This window comes from Hyperolius riggenbachi, chromosome 2, assembly GCF_040937935.1.
Source record: "Hyperolius riggenbachi isolate aHypRig1 chromosome 2, aHypRig1.pri, whole genome shotgun sequence".
Lineage (NCBI taxonomy): Eukaryota > Metazoa > Chordata > Amphibia > Anura > Hyperoliidae > Hyperolius > Hyperolius riggenbachi.
Genome location: NC_090647.1, coordinates 44,407,219 through 44,422,371, shown reverse-complemented (window position 1 = coordinate 44,422,371; position 15,153 = coordinate 44,407,219). Strand labels below are relative to the sequence as shown.

Below are 15,153 nucleotides of genomic sequence, written 5' to 3'. Positions count from 1 at the left end.
AAAAAATGTATTTGGGTACACTTTGGTGTGGGAGGTAAACAGTTAATTTTGAATGTAATAATGTGAGTTTATTTAATAAAACAAAAATGTATGTAGATGTAGTTTTACTGTTTTGCCACAAGATGACCACAGTACATTTTTTTAGTCCTGGAAGTGAATGCTCTCGCTTTCAGGAAGTATAGGGAGGACGGGAATCTTTTTTTTTTTTTCAGAAAGAACACGGCTTCTCAAAGAAGCCATCGGTCTTTCTGCCTGGGACTTAGATCAATGAATGGGAACAAATGGGAACTATGTTCCCGTTCATTGATCTTCAGGCTAATGGGTGGCTGTGCGGGAGCATGCACACTCGATCACGCATGGGAGCACGCAGCACCGCAGCAGCAGCCTTTTGGACGTAGTACCAAAAAGCTAGACTGGTTAAGTTCTGAATAACGGGGACTTTGCTGTACATGCAGGATGCATTTCTATATGTTTTACTTCTGTCCTGTGCAAGATTTCAGGTCCACTTTAAGGGTGCGTGTTCTTTAGAGTTTGTCAGATGCACTCGCAAAAATCATAAACTTCTTAAAATGTGGTGCCCCGGGTGAGTCCTCGCCCCCTGCTGGTAATCGATTGTGACAGCTGTCTACTGCTCTGACAATATTCCCGTATAAATTCTAACAAGACAAAAAGAAAAAAAAAAGTGAAACATTGTCAATAAAAAATATAAACAAAACAGTGTCTGGTTTTGCTCATTCTGCAGCGCCAGAATATCTACACTCCGTACACCTTGCTACACCACGACAGCTGCGCCCAGTAATTGAGTGAGCTGTGACAAGATTGGCTGACAGATCTATAGGACGGAATGATAACTACGCCGAGGATGTACAAAGCACACCACCTGAACAGACACCCAACACAGGGCTTCAAACCGCCGCTCCGCTCACGGATCCCGGCAAGCTGCAAGCACAGGCTTGTTCAGAGTTGTGCAGCACTCTTCAGTGACAAGAGACACATGAAAAATTCATAGGCATTATTGCTGCAAGCATGAAGAAGAAATGACAGGTTTGCTAAGAAATAAAAAAAGGGTTATAAACAGGTTATTGCTTAATATTCAGAATGGTAATGCAAAGATACTGAGACACTTATTTTTACTGTACATACATTAATGAATATAATTACTTTTTTTTTCTTTTACAGTAGTCATTAATAAATGATTTAGTCAACCTTAGCCCATTGTGAAATCTTACATTAACCTTGATTTACATTGTTAAAGTGGGATAAAACTCTGACATGACATTCATTAAAAATGTCGGTTTCCTACTTTTTATTACTCATACAGTTATATTTCCTTTTGTGCACGAGTTATATTGTCTGTCTACAAATTTACAAATTCCCAAAGTACGTTTTATCTGCTCTGAAAGCTGCCATTTCATTTTATTGCATAGCTGCTATATTTATAAACAGCAATATAATGTATCCTGTCATCGCTTCTCAGCTCTTTCTGGTTCTACAATGTGTACAGTTCAGTTTCAGTACGCTGCTGGCTGGATACTAAATGTAGCAAACAAAGGAATGTAAACAAAAGATAATGTTATCACTTCTTCAGATACAGCTAGAAGCTTAAAGCGGAACTGAAGTACATTTTAAAACAAACAGTTTTACTTACCTGGGGATACCCCAAGCCCCCAGCAGCCATCTTGTCCTGCGCCGGTCCTCCACGATCCTCCATTCGGTTTTGCCGCCGGGCCATTTCGCCAGCGTGGCTCTGGCCACGCGTATCCTTCTTCACATTCCAGTCCGCAATATAGCGTTATTGCAGACAGGAACGCATAAAAAGGATATGCTTGGCAGGGCTGCGCAGGCCTTGACTTACAAGTTGAGGAAAGAAATGTTTGTCTCAAGAGCTCATCCCAGCTGTGATCATGTCCCAACACTATGACCGTTATCTATTTTTGAATCCTTTGGTGTAAAATCACAATGTTATTGTACTTTCTAAAAAAATCAAACATTATATATATATATATATATATATATATATATATATATATATATATATATAGTTTTTCTGAGACAATGAAAGGATTTATACTTAAATTGGGCTTTCTCCAGCCCCCTGTAGTCTGTCTGCTCCTTTTTTGTCTTCCCAGTCTGTTGTGCTGCTGTCAGCCTCAGACAAAGCCAGTACGGGACTATTATGCACCTGTAGTCACGCTTACCCCTGATTGCCCTCCTGTGGCATTCTGCACATTCTTGGTTCATTAAGGTTGTAACTGCATTTAAGCAGAATGCTCCCAGCAACGGGAGCACGATTGTGTTGCGCGCAGGCGGGACTGCACATACGCAGTGGTCCGCAATCCGGCTGAATTACAGACCCCATAGCCGCAGGACTGAGGGGACCAGACAGATACAGAGGGAGGGTTGGAGGAAGCCCCAGGTAAGTATAAATCCTTGTGCTATCATTGTCTCAGGCTTCCTTTAAAGGACCACTATCACTAAAAAATTGTAAGCATTAAAACACATACATAGAAGATGTACATTTCTCCCAGAGTAAAATGCACTATAAAATACATTTTTCCTTTGTTGATGTAGCTTACAGTAAGCAGTAAAAATCAGACAGGTTTTGGACTAGTTCATCTCCTCATGGGGAATTCTCAGCATTTCCTTTATTATTATTATTATTATTATTATTATTATTATTATTTTTACAAAAGCACTCCTTGTAATGCTGGGAATAGGCCATGAATTTTTTGGGCAGATAAATGGCTCGATGGATAATTTCCGACAGGTCCTAGCTGATCGTTCTTCTGATCGAATTTTCATACAAGTAAATGGAAATCGATCACAAAAACAGTCGGAAAATCTATCGGAAAGTAAATCTGCCCAAAAACTCATCGTGTATTCCAAGCATTGAGGATCAATACTAAGATACCAGTCAGCCTCCCTTCTTTCTTGTACACTGTTTTGGCACTTTGGCACTGAGCAACTGCCATTCAGATCTGCCAGATTTTAACAAGCTACTGTAAGTGACTGTGACATGGGAAAAAATACATTTATTGTGCATTTTATTTGGGATAAAATGTATGTATTTCATACAAATGAATTTAATTTTTTTTTGTGTGAAATGGTCCTATAAAGGGAACCTAAATTGAACTAAAAGAAAAAGACTCACCTGACTTGCCTGGGGCTTCTACCAGCCCCCTTGCAGCTGCCCTATGCCAGCGCTGTCACTAAAGTCATCCTCAAGTCCCCCGCAACAACCCTCTTCTGGCTGGTCAACTGGCGAGTCAATGGCCACTGTGCATGCATGGCTGTGCGCGTCCTAGATCAGACTCCCATTGCCGAGAGCGTTCTGCGCAAGTACAGTAGAGATGTTTTCATACTGCACCTGCACAGAGAGCTCCCGTCCTTGGTAACACATCCAGGAGGTGCGTGGACCAGGGCCGTGCATCCGAATGACAGGGGGTAGCTGCAGGGGACTGGAGGATCACTTTGTGACAGCATGGGCACAGGGCGGCTGCAGGGAGCTGGTAGAGGCCTCAAGTAAATTAAAGTCTTTATTTTTACTTCAGTTAAAGGGAACTTTAACTGAGAGGGATATGGATGTTTCCTTTTAAACAATACCTGTTGCCAGGCAGCCCTGCTGATCTCTTTGGCTGCAGTAGTGGCTGAATTACAACCCTGAATCAAGCCTTCAGGTAATCCAGTCTGACTTCCGTCAGAGCACCTGATCTGCATGCTTGTTGAGGGGCTGTGGCTGAAAGCATTAGAGACACAGGATCAGCAGGAGAGTCGGGCAACTGGTATCATTTTAAAAGGAAAACTCCAAATCCTTCTCAGTTTAGGTTCCCTTTAAGGTTCACTTTAATCAGATGCCTCACTTGCCTCTTTTTATCCATCAATGAGCTGATGTTGTAGTAATAAAAGTCCTCAGCATTGCTGGGTACCATTCATCAGCCGCCAGCATAGGAATAAACACTTGAGATTGATGCGGGGCAAGCGCTAATGTATTTCTGTAATCCCATTAAGGAGCAATGTAAGTAAATAAAAAACATTTACCTGACTTGACTTTCAGTATTAATATCATCGGTAGGCCTTCATGATTACATTTTGACTTTGTAACCAAGGACGGTTTTAGAACTTCCTTGTAGAGACAGAATTATTCCTAAAAAGGAGTGATTGCGTTAAACTCAAAAATGACTATGGTTTACTAGAGACTGTCCGAATCCAAATGTTAGACCTGTTGCAATAAATAAATAAATATTAACCACTTAAGCCCAACTGGACGCTCCCGCGGGCCCCCCCGTGCGCGCCCCCGCTGCTGGCCGCTAGCCCACCGATCAGTGAAAGGGATTATAAATCCCTTTCGCTGATCGGGCCCCCCCGGAGAAAAGCCGACAGCGTCTCTTCAGACGCTGCGGCTTTTCTGAGCTCTGGTCTCCTTTCTTCTGCCTGGGAGCGAGATCGATCGCTCCCAGGACTTTTTGATTCTGGCCATCTTGTGGCCAAATAGCAAATTACACCTAAAAAAAAAAGTTTTACAAATAAACATATAAATATATTAAAAAAAAACCCTGTTTACCTCCCACACCAAAAAATACCCACATACAAGTTTAAATTTAAAAAAAAAAAATTACAATAATAAAAAAACAAAAAAAAACATAAATAGTTACCTAAGGGTCTGAACTTTTTAAATATGCATGTCAAAGGAGTATATCAATATGATTTAATAAATTATGGGCTTCTAAACAGTGATGGACGCAAAACGGAAAAAATGCACCTTTATTTCCAAATAAAATATTGTCGCCATACATTGTGATAGGGACATAATTTTAACGGTGAAATACCCGGGGCATATGGGCAAATACAATACGTGAGTTTTAATTATGGAGGCATGTATTATTTTAAAACTATAATGGCTGAAAACTGAGAAATAATGAATTTTTTCCATTTTTTTCTTATTCTTCCTGTTAAAATGCATTTACAGTAAAGTGGCTCTTAAAATATACCACCCACAGAAAGCCTAATTGGTGGCGGAAAAAACAAGATATAGATCAATTAATTGTGATGAGTAGTGATAAAGTTATTGGCAAATGAATGGGGGGTGAAAGTTGCTCGGATGTAAAAAAATTTCAACCCTTCGGGCTTAAGTGGTTAAACAGAACCCCCTTTTTTATAATCAACAAGTTGATTGTCCATACTGTTAACTGAAAATTGATTTTCTTTGTACATTTTACTGATTTATAAGTAGGGATAAGCCAAAAATATATGCACAATTTTCCATCGTAATTTGCAATTATGATGCAAAATCGTAATTTCAAATTTGCATCAAACTAGTAATTCATTTAGTCGTAATTTGTAATGTTGCATCATAATTTTAAGTGAAATCATAATTGTGTGTGTAATTTCCTGTTTACTCGTAATTTTGTGTAATTTATCGTAATTACATAAAAAATGTATCATAATCAATCGTAAATGCACAAAACAAGTAATTACAAATTAGCAATCACAAAAATGATTGTAATCACAAAAAGTATGCATATACTTGTAATCACGCAAAATGTTGTTTCATTTTTCATAAATTACAATTTTGATATTACGATAGTAGAAACAGAAGAGTGTTGTACCATGTTAGCCATCAGTAAAAAGCAAGACGTTTTGAATCAGGATGATACCATTTATTGGCTGGCTTAGAGATAAATAAAAGGTAAGCTTTCGGCTAATAATAAGGCTTCATCTGACTTGGTTAGTATATGTAGGCAGCAGGAACCAAGTCCGATGAAAGCTTATTATTAGCCGAAAGCTTACTTTTTATTTATCTCTAAGAAAGCCAATAAATGGTATCATCCTGATTCAAAACTTCTTGCTATTATGGTAGTGATCATAATTACAAACAATTACGTAAGCGAAATTTACCATTACGATCATCGCTAAAAAATTCAAATTTTATACAATCCCTCCTGGACAGAGGATTGGCCAGGCTCGGCCCGGAGCTCAAAGGCCAAGGAACAAGATGGACAATCCCTCTAATTTTCAAACTTGTATTCAGCTTTATGTTATTATTATTATTATTATTATATCTATTGAAATTAAAAGAGAACCTAACTGTACATTTCTGAATAAATAAATCAAAAAGGAACTTTACGGAATTTAACTTAAAGGACACCTGAAGTGAGTAGGATGTGGCGGCTGTCATTTTTATATTCTTTTAAACAATGCATATTATCTGGTCGACCTACTGATCCTCTGCCTCGAATACTTTTAGCCATAGACCCTAAACAAGCATGCAGATCAGATGCTCTGACTGAAGTCTGACTGGATTTGCTACAGGGCCGGTTTAAGCAACAATGGGGCCCGAGGGCAAAATAAACCTGGGGCCCCCCCCCCAACATATACCCCGGAACAAAAATCGGCATTAGGGGACCTTTTTTGCAGCTGGTATAGTCAGGGTGTGAAGTCCCAATCGGTCAGAGCTCCACATTCTGGCTATCCCAGCCTGCATGGGGGACAAGGGGTTAAAAAGTTTCAGGAGAAGGGACCCCACATAATTTAAAAAAAAAAAATTCCCACACTCTAAACATAAAAAAAATCGGGAAAATAGGAAAAAATGCCGGGTATCTTCATACAGCCATATTGCGGCTGTATAGCGATCCCTGGCCAAAGCGCTGCGGCTGCTTATAGACCCCCTGGAAACCCCGTCAGGAAATTTATTGCACTTTCGTTTGATGCATGTAAAATTACACTACCGTTAGGTTTGCTACTAAAAGTTACATTTACCACATTTAAAACTATACTTTTTTCCTTCTAAAATTTAAAATCGATTTTCTCAAAAACTATAAGGTCTTTTTGAAAAATTGTTTTTTTCCTCTTATTCCTAATGATCTCCTTAACATATCCTGCAAATTTAGGGTTTCTAGCATTTAAGGTGGATTTGCTATTAACCATTAAATTCGGCAGGTTTTTAAATGTGTTTTTTTTCCCTTTGAAACTTTAAAATCGATTTTCTCAAAAACTATAAGGCCGATTTGAAAAACAATTTTTTCCTCTTGTAGCCACTGGGGGCCCCTACAAGCTCTGGGGCCCTGGGGAAGCTGCCTCCTTTGCCTTAATGGTAGCGCCGGCCCTGATTTGCTACATACTTGTTTCAAGTGTGTGGTTCAGACTCAGCTGTAGCATAAAACATCAGCAGGGCTGGAAGATAACTAAATATAGCAGCTGCAAAAAAAAAAAAAAAAAAAAAATTTTAGTCACTTGGAAAATCTTACCTCACCCTGATGCTGGGATTTTTTTTTCTACTTGTTTAGTGAGCAGTAGTGCTGATGTGTTTTTTTTATTCAAAATCTCGTTCTGAATTCTTCTAATCAGAACCTACATGCTGACAGCAGCTGGGACATTGACTTACCCTTAGAGTTGGGCCGAACGGTTCGCCGGCGAACCTGGTTCGCGCGAACCTAGGTGTACCCGCACGCGAACTTTATTGCGGAAAAGTTCGCCCCATTGCGGTTCGCCCCATAATGCACTGAGGGTCAACTTTGACCCTCTACATCACAGTCAGCAGGCCCAGTGTAGCCAATTAGGCTACACTAGCCCCTGGAGCCCCACCCCCCCTTATATAGGCAGGCAGCGGCGGCCGTGGCCACTCGTGTGCCTGCATTAGTTAGAGTAGGGCGAGCTACTGCAGTCTCTCATAGGGAAAGATTAGTTAGCCTTAGCTTGTCCCTGGCTGCATACCTGTTCATTGATCCTGCCACTGCATACCTGTTCATTGATCCTGCCACTGCATACCTGTTCATTGATCCTGCCACTGCATACCTGTTCAGTGATCCTGCCACTGCATACCTGTTCATTGATCCTGCCACTGCATACCTGTTCATTGATCCTGCCACTGCATACCTGTTCATTGATCCTGCCACTGCATACCTGTTCATTGATCCTGCCACTGCATACCTGTTCATTGATCCTGCCACTGCATACCTGTTCATTGATCCTGCCACTGCATACCTGTTCATTGATCCTGCCACTGCATACCTGTTCAGTGATCCTGCCACTGCATACCTGTTCATTGATCCTGCCACTGCATACCTGTTCTGTGAACCCACCACTGCATACCTGTTCTGTTCAGTGGACCCGCCACTGTATACCTGTTTAGTGAACCCGCCACTGCATACCTGTTCTGTTCAGTGGACCCGCCACTGTATACCTGTTCAGTGGACCCGCCACTGCATACCTGTTCTGTTCAGTGGAGTTTGGTGTGTCAGTGTGAAGCAGTACCTTAATTACACTCCCTGATTGATGTATACACATGCAAGATGTTTTAAAGCACTTTAGGCCTGTCATTTAGCATTCAATGTGATTTCTGCCCTTAAAACGCTGCTTTGCGTCAAATCCAGATTTTTCCCGGTGACTTTTGGCGTGTATCCCACTCCGCCATGCCCCCCTCCAGGTGTTAGACCCCTTGAAACATCTTTTCCATCACTTTTGTGGCCAGCATAATTTTTTTTTTTTTCAAAGTTCGCATCCCCATTGAAGTCTATTGCGGTTCGCGAACTTTAACGCGAACCGAACCTTCCGCGAAAGTTCGCGAACCCGGTTCGCGAACCTAAAATCGGAGGTTCGGCCCAACTCTACTTACCCTTGTCACTGCCTCTCACTGCTACACTCCATGTCGGGTTCCAGTTCTCTGATACTTCCTCCTTCAATATCAGAAGGAGAAAGTATTGACATGACATGAAACGCAACATGGAACACAGCAGCCAGAGGCAGCAACAAGGTTAAGATAATGCCCCCAGCTACTGTCCAGTGTCCACATGCAGGGTCTGATTGGAAGAATTTGATGTTACGAATTTGAGAAACCTGAACACTTTAGAACTAGTGAGTAGGAACATTAGTTGGTCTCCCAGAATGATCTGGGGCAGAAGGTTGTGTGACATCATAGCTTAGGCTAAACATTACTGGAAGATGGTGTTATATATCAATATATAGCAATACCTACTTTATATAGACATACAGTAAGAAAGGTTTCTGAAGCAGTATATTCTGAACAGTATATTCTGTCAATATGATTCCTCTTTACACATTTTTTTTTTAAAAATACTTTGTACCTATTGTTTTTAACATACAGGTCCTTCTAAAAAAATTAGCATATTGTGATACAGTTCATTATTTTCTGTAATGTACTGATAAACATTAGACTTTCATATATTTTAGATTCATTACACACAACTGAAGTAGTTCAAGCCTATTATTATTTTAATATTGATGATTTTGTCATACAGCTCATGAAAACCCCAAATTCCTATCTCAAAAAATTAGCATATTTCATCCGACCAATAAAAGAAAAGTGTTTTTAAAACAAAAAAAGTCAACCTTCAAATAATTATGTTCAGTTATGCACTCAATACTTGGTCGGGAATCCTTTTGCAGAAATGACTTCTTCAATGTGGCGTGGTATGGAGGTAATCAGCCTGTGGCACTGCTCAGGTGTTATGGAGGCCCAGGATGCTTCGATAGCGGCCTTAAGCTCATCCAGAGTGTTGGGTCTTGTGTCTCTCAACGTTCTCCTCACAATATCCCACAGATTCTCTATGGGGTTCAGGTCAGGAGAGTTGGCAGGCCAATTGAGCACAGTAATACCATGGTCAGTAAACCATTTACTAGTGGTTTTAGCACTGTGAGCAGGTGCCAGGTCGTGATGAAAAATGAAATCTTCATCTCCATAAAGCTTTTCAGCAGATGGAAGCATGAAGTGCTCCAAAATCTCCTGATAGCTAGCTGCATTGACCCTGCCCTTGATAAAACACAGTGGACCAACACCAGCAGCTGACATGGCACCCCAGACCATCATTGACTGTGGGTACTTGACACTGGACTTCAGGCATTTTGGCATTTCCCTCTCCCCAGTCTTCCTCCAGACTCTGGCACCTTTATTTCCAAATGACATGCAAAAGTTGCTTTCATCCGAAGAAAGTACTTTGGACCACTGAGCAACAGTCCAGTGCTGCTTCTCTGTAGCCCAGGTCAGGTGCTTCTGCCGCTGTTTCTGGATCAAAAATGGCTTGACCTGGGGAATACGGCACCTGTAGCCCATTTCCTGCACACGCCTGTACACGGTGGCTCTGGATGTTTCTACTCCAGACTCAGTCCACTGCTTCCGCAGGTCCCCCAAGGTCTGGAATCGGTCCTTCTCCACAATCTTCCTCAGGGTCCGGTCACCTCTTCTCTTTGTGCAGCGTTTTCTGCCACACTTTTTCCTTCCCACAGACTTCCCATTGGGATCAGCTAACCTGATAGTTACATGGTTACAAAGTTAAGAAAAGGTGGGGGGAAAGTCTGACAGAGGCGGTGTATGCCTGTGCGATTAACCAATCAATTGCAACAACTTTGTAACTTTGTAACTTTGTAACCATGTAACTATCAGGTTAGCTGCTCCCAGCCCCTCCTCCTGAGTTTCCTGTTTGCATAATATGTTGTAGCAGATTTGCATATGACTTGCATCTGAATTGAATGCGAAGTGTTCAGAAAATCTATTTAGGTGCTGCACACTGAGCTGGTGGTCATTTCAGATACAGCCTTAGTGGTATGCGCTGGCGTTCTCCTCGCTGTTCAACAAAATGTAAGTTACACATTTTTTTTGCTTAGCTGCTCCCAAGGTTTTAAATTTAGGTTAGGTCACTTGCCCGGAGGTTTGCCTCACCGTGGTGCAAGTGTCTAGTATAATATACTTTGCATGCAAACCATATTGGAAGCTAAAGTTCCTCCTAGCTTAATAAATGTTAGCACTTGTCTTGGATGCAGGGCATGCATTTTTCAGTCTGACAGAGGCGGTGTATGCCTGTGCGATTAACCATTCAATTGCAACATGTGTTTAGGGATGTGCAGGCTTTCCCCCCACCTTTTCTTAACTTTTTAACCATGTAACTATCAGATTAGCTGCTCCCAGCCCCTCCTCCTGAGTTTCCTGTTTGCATAATAAGTAGTAGCAGATTTGCATATGATTTGCATCTGAATTGAATGCGAAGTGTTCAGAAAATCTATTTAGGTGCTGCACACTGAGCTGGTGGTCATTTCAGATGCAGCCTTAGTGGTATGCGCTGGCGTTCTCCTCGCCCTCCATGTTTCTAGTCCATGTTCAAAAGCCCTAAATCCTCACATTATGAGACTCGCAACGATGATGAGAAATCATCCCCGAACAGCTGGTTGACAGAAAGCCGATTTCATCTCAAATATTTCCAGCGACCAATCCCAGGCTTTCCCCGGAAATAAGAGAAACATATTACTTATCACATAACATTACTCTTTGTTCTTTCAATGAGCGATAAGTTGGCAGAAGGAAAATAAAGCTTAAAAAAAAAATATATAAAAATTTCCTTTTCTGGAAGTAGAAGACATTGCTGTGCCAGGATTTTTGCTATCTCAGTAAATTTTGTGAGCCTTTTCTAATGTAAGTTATTCTATTAATTAGATTTTTTACCATTTTTATTAATTCCAATCAGGGAACTGCATCATTAAAACTCGGGGACTCGGTTATGACGGCTATTAGAATTTTTAGAGCCCTGTTATTCAGAGCCGGCGCACTCAATTCAGGATCTTCTTCCTTTTCTCTTTTACTACTTAACTGCTTGATTTAGCCTGAAAAAGGTTGTATCTTTCTTCATATTCCTTCCTGCTCACCGGTTATATACTTAATAAAACAAGACTCTCTGCGTTGTTACTTTAGATCAGGACTTCACATTGATGTAATTCCCAAATACAAGCTATTAGTGGGGATGGTCATTATAGCCCCTGTTTAGTTACAGTTTCCATTTACACTTTACGCTCTTATATATTTGGTGGTGGGCTCATTAGTTTTGGTGCTAGAGTTTGGCTGTTATATACTTGAAATGCTGGGCACTGAAGAGAATGGAAGGTGAGCAGTTTTTAGGGGTCATGGTTAGGATAAAACATAGATTAGTAGGGTTAGAATTAAGGTATAGGGTAAGGAAAGGACAGTTTTGTTGTTAGGGTTAAACAGTTGGGGCAAGACAGCCGGAGTTAACATTAAAAGGCAAAGTAAAGGTTAGGTTCCTATAAAGACATACATTTATTTTCTTTGTCTCTGTTTTTTTGGCACAGGATATTGCCAAAATAGTTTTTTACCTCCCCTCTCTCCTCTCCTAGCACTAACCTCTCACCCCCTCTCCACTCCTGCCACCAACCCTCCTTCTCTGCACTCTTAACTCTAACATGCGGTACACCAAGGCAGACCGGGCAACTGTCGCTTTAAACGTTTTATTCCATCTTCATGCCACATATAAATCCTTTGGTTTCTACTGTGTGCCACTATACAGGGGTGCTTTGGGGTGAAGATTGACTGATTGCATGATGCATATGCAGGTCTGCATGCCCCCCCCCCCCTGAAGTAAGGGCACAGATTGCCGAGTTGTCACAACCTTCTACATTGTACCACTTAACTCTAACATTCCCCCTCTCCAAACACGAATTTCTCTCCCCCACTCCACTCCTAACCCCAACCTCTTCCCTCTCTTAACACTAACTTCCCCTCTCCACTTCTAGCACTTACTTCCCTCCTCTTCTAACATTCACCTTCCCCCACTCCTCTCCTAACACTAACCTCCCTCCCCTCTCTCCACTCCTGACACTAACCCCCCCTCTCCACCCCTAACACTTACCTTCCCCTTCTCCTCTCCTAACATTAACCTTCCCCCGCACCTATCCTAACAATAACCTCCCTCTCCACTCCTAACACTAACCTCCCCTAACAATAACTTCCCTCCCCCTCTTCATTCCTAACACTAACTCCACCTCCACTCCTAACACTTACCTACCCCCTCTCCTCTCCTAACGATAACCTTCCACCTCTCCCAACATTAACCTACCACCTCTCTTAACACTATCCTCCCTGCCCCCACTTCACTCCTAACACTAACCTTCCCCTTCTCATCTTCTAACACTAACCTTCCTCCTCTCCTAACACTAACACCCCTCTCTACTCCGAACACTAATCTCCACCCTCTCCACTCCTAACACTTACCTTCCCCTTTTCATCTTCAAACACTAATCTTCCTCCTCTCCCAACACCAACCTTCCCTCTCTCCTCATCTAACACTAACCTTCCTTCTCTCCTAACACTAACTTCCCTCTCTACTCCGAACACTAATCTCCACCCTCTCCACTCCTAACACTTACCTTCCCTCTCTCCTCTTCAAACACTAACCTTCCTCCTCTCCCAACACCGACCTTCCCCCTCTCCTCTTCTAAAACTAAAATCCCTCCTTTCCTAATACTAACCTCCCTCTCTCCTAACACTAACCTACCCCCTCTTCTCCGCTTTACTTTTAATTTTCATACCACTTTAATTCATTCCTTACCATGACATTGAGCCTCTCACAAAGCAATCAAATAAATGGGACTCAGATACGCTACAGTATTGAATCTTTAACTGTGATGCAGATAAATAAATTGGAGTGGAAATTCAGATTCTTATGAATCCCAGTGCAAGGCAGAGTCACTTTAAATAAGACTCTGTATGCCCGGTAGATATATATATTAGATAGAAGAAAGTTTAGAGAAAACTTTGCGCCCCGCAGAGTGAAGATCCCATTGTCCTCTTATTAAATTCTTTGCTACAGTTTAATCCAAAGTTGTTTCGGTGAAGAGTAAGTATATGGTGTAGTGCAATTCCCAGTGCGTATGAGTTCTCTGACTTGACCAATGTCAGCTCGCAAGCTCCAGATTAAATTAGAAATAGACCCTGAACAACATGATAGGATTCTGGAAATCAAATAGCACTGCCTTTACTTTAATTTGCTTCTACAGGACCAAAATACCAACATTTCCACAGAGACCCAAGTCACACCTGCCTAGAAACATTAATTCCAAGCTCGGAGATGGAAAACATCTTGCCCAAAGCCCATCCTGATGGAGGGACGACTTTCCATCAGGCGGTATTGCTTTCTGGCCATGCTGCCGTTAAGGAAATATATCTTTCATTATCCTGCGAATATATTACTTGGGGAGAAAATACATATTCCATGCATGTTTTTTGTAATTATTTGTTGGTTTTCTTCTCAGTTCTAGAGGCTGTCAGAGAGTTAAAGCCATCAAAGTGATGCTAAATATTCAGACCGGTATATCCAAGGGAGAACATTGCAGTTTCAACTGGCTTGACTGTTTTTGTACTCTAGAAATTATTTTTACCCAGGTGGTGTCTGTCATCTATTCATATAAGGCAAAGAAATACCTTGAAATATGTGTTTGGACATTTTCTCCAGGCACCAGAAAGTCAGGCTTGGTTCAGGAGAGATATCTCTGACCATAAATTAAGATTATCTCCACACTTAATAAGCATTATTGCATCATGTTAGCACTTCAGTAGTAAAAAAGCATTTTACAAATGTTTTTTGTTGTTTTAAGGTGCCCACATTAACGGTACAATTTTTCGCTAAATGCGATCTTTCGATGCGATTTGAATGATCGTAAGTAATTTGAAGGCAATGATTGAATGTTCACATTTATTGAACGTATCTTTCTTCAAAAGATATCATATTTTCCAACTTTTGGATCAATTTTATCCCATTAAGCAATTGACCAAAGAATCGTTCACTATCGATTGCCTTCATAAACAGTGAATTTTCTATCCCATTCGATCGTAAAAATCGCATCAAAAGATCACATTTGGTGAAAAACTTGTACCGTTAATGGGCATTTTTAGGAAGACTTGTAACTATTCAAATTACTAGGCTGAAGGCCCTTAGAAAAGTTAAAGTGGACTTGAACTCATGCACAGAACAGAAGGGAAACATAGAGAAATGCACCCTATATGTATTTAGAGAGTTTAGCCTGTTTAATTACCCCTCATTTGTGTCTAATCACAAGTTATAATTTGATCCCTCCCCTGTGTCACATGACTGCCATGGCAGAGATGGCAGATAAGCTCATTTTAAAGTGTAGGCTGTTAACAATATGTCTGCTTCCATGAATCAGGAAGTAGAGACAGTGCAGATTTATTGTAGGATTTTTATCAGTTGTAACAAAGAAATGTTTTTCTTTAAAGGCTATTATGCTGTTGTGTATCTTTTAGAGCAAAGAGGGGGTTCTGAGTTCAGGTCCGTGTTAATCTATACGAGGCTTCTGGATGCAGTAGCGTATCTAGAGGGGTTCAGGCATGACTCATGC

General features: G+C 41.1%; 1 long non-coding RNA gene across 1 annotated transcript in view; it reads left to right on the top strand.

Moving 5' to 3' along the window:
- LOC137543676 (uncharacterized) overlaps positions 1-1,061 on the top strand; it is a 67,855-nt gene extending 66,794 nt beyond the window's left edge. Inside the window, exon 3 of the long non-coding RNA XR_011025565.1 lies at positions 743-1,061. This is a non-coding gene — a long non-coding RNA (uncharacterized lncRNA). The remainder of the gene's footprint in view (positions 1-742) is intronic.
- The last annotated feature ends 14,092 nt before the right edge of the window (positions 1,062-15,153 follow it).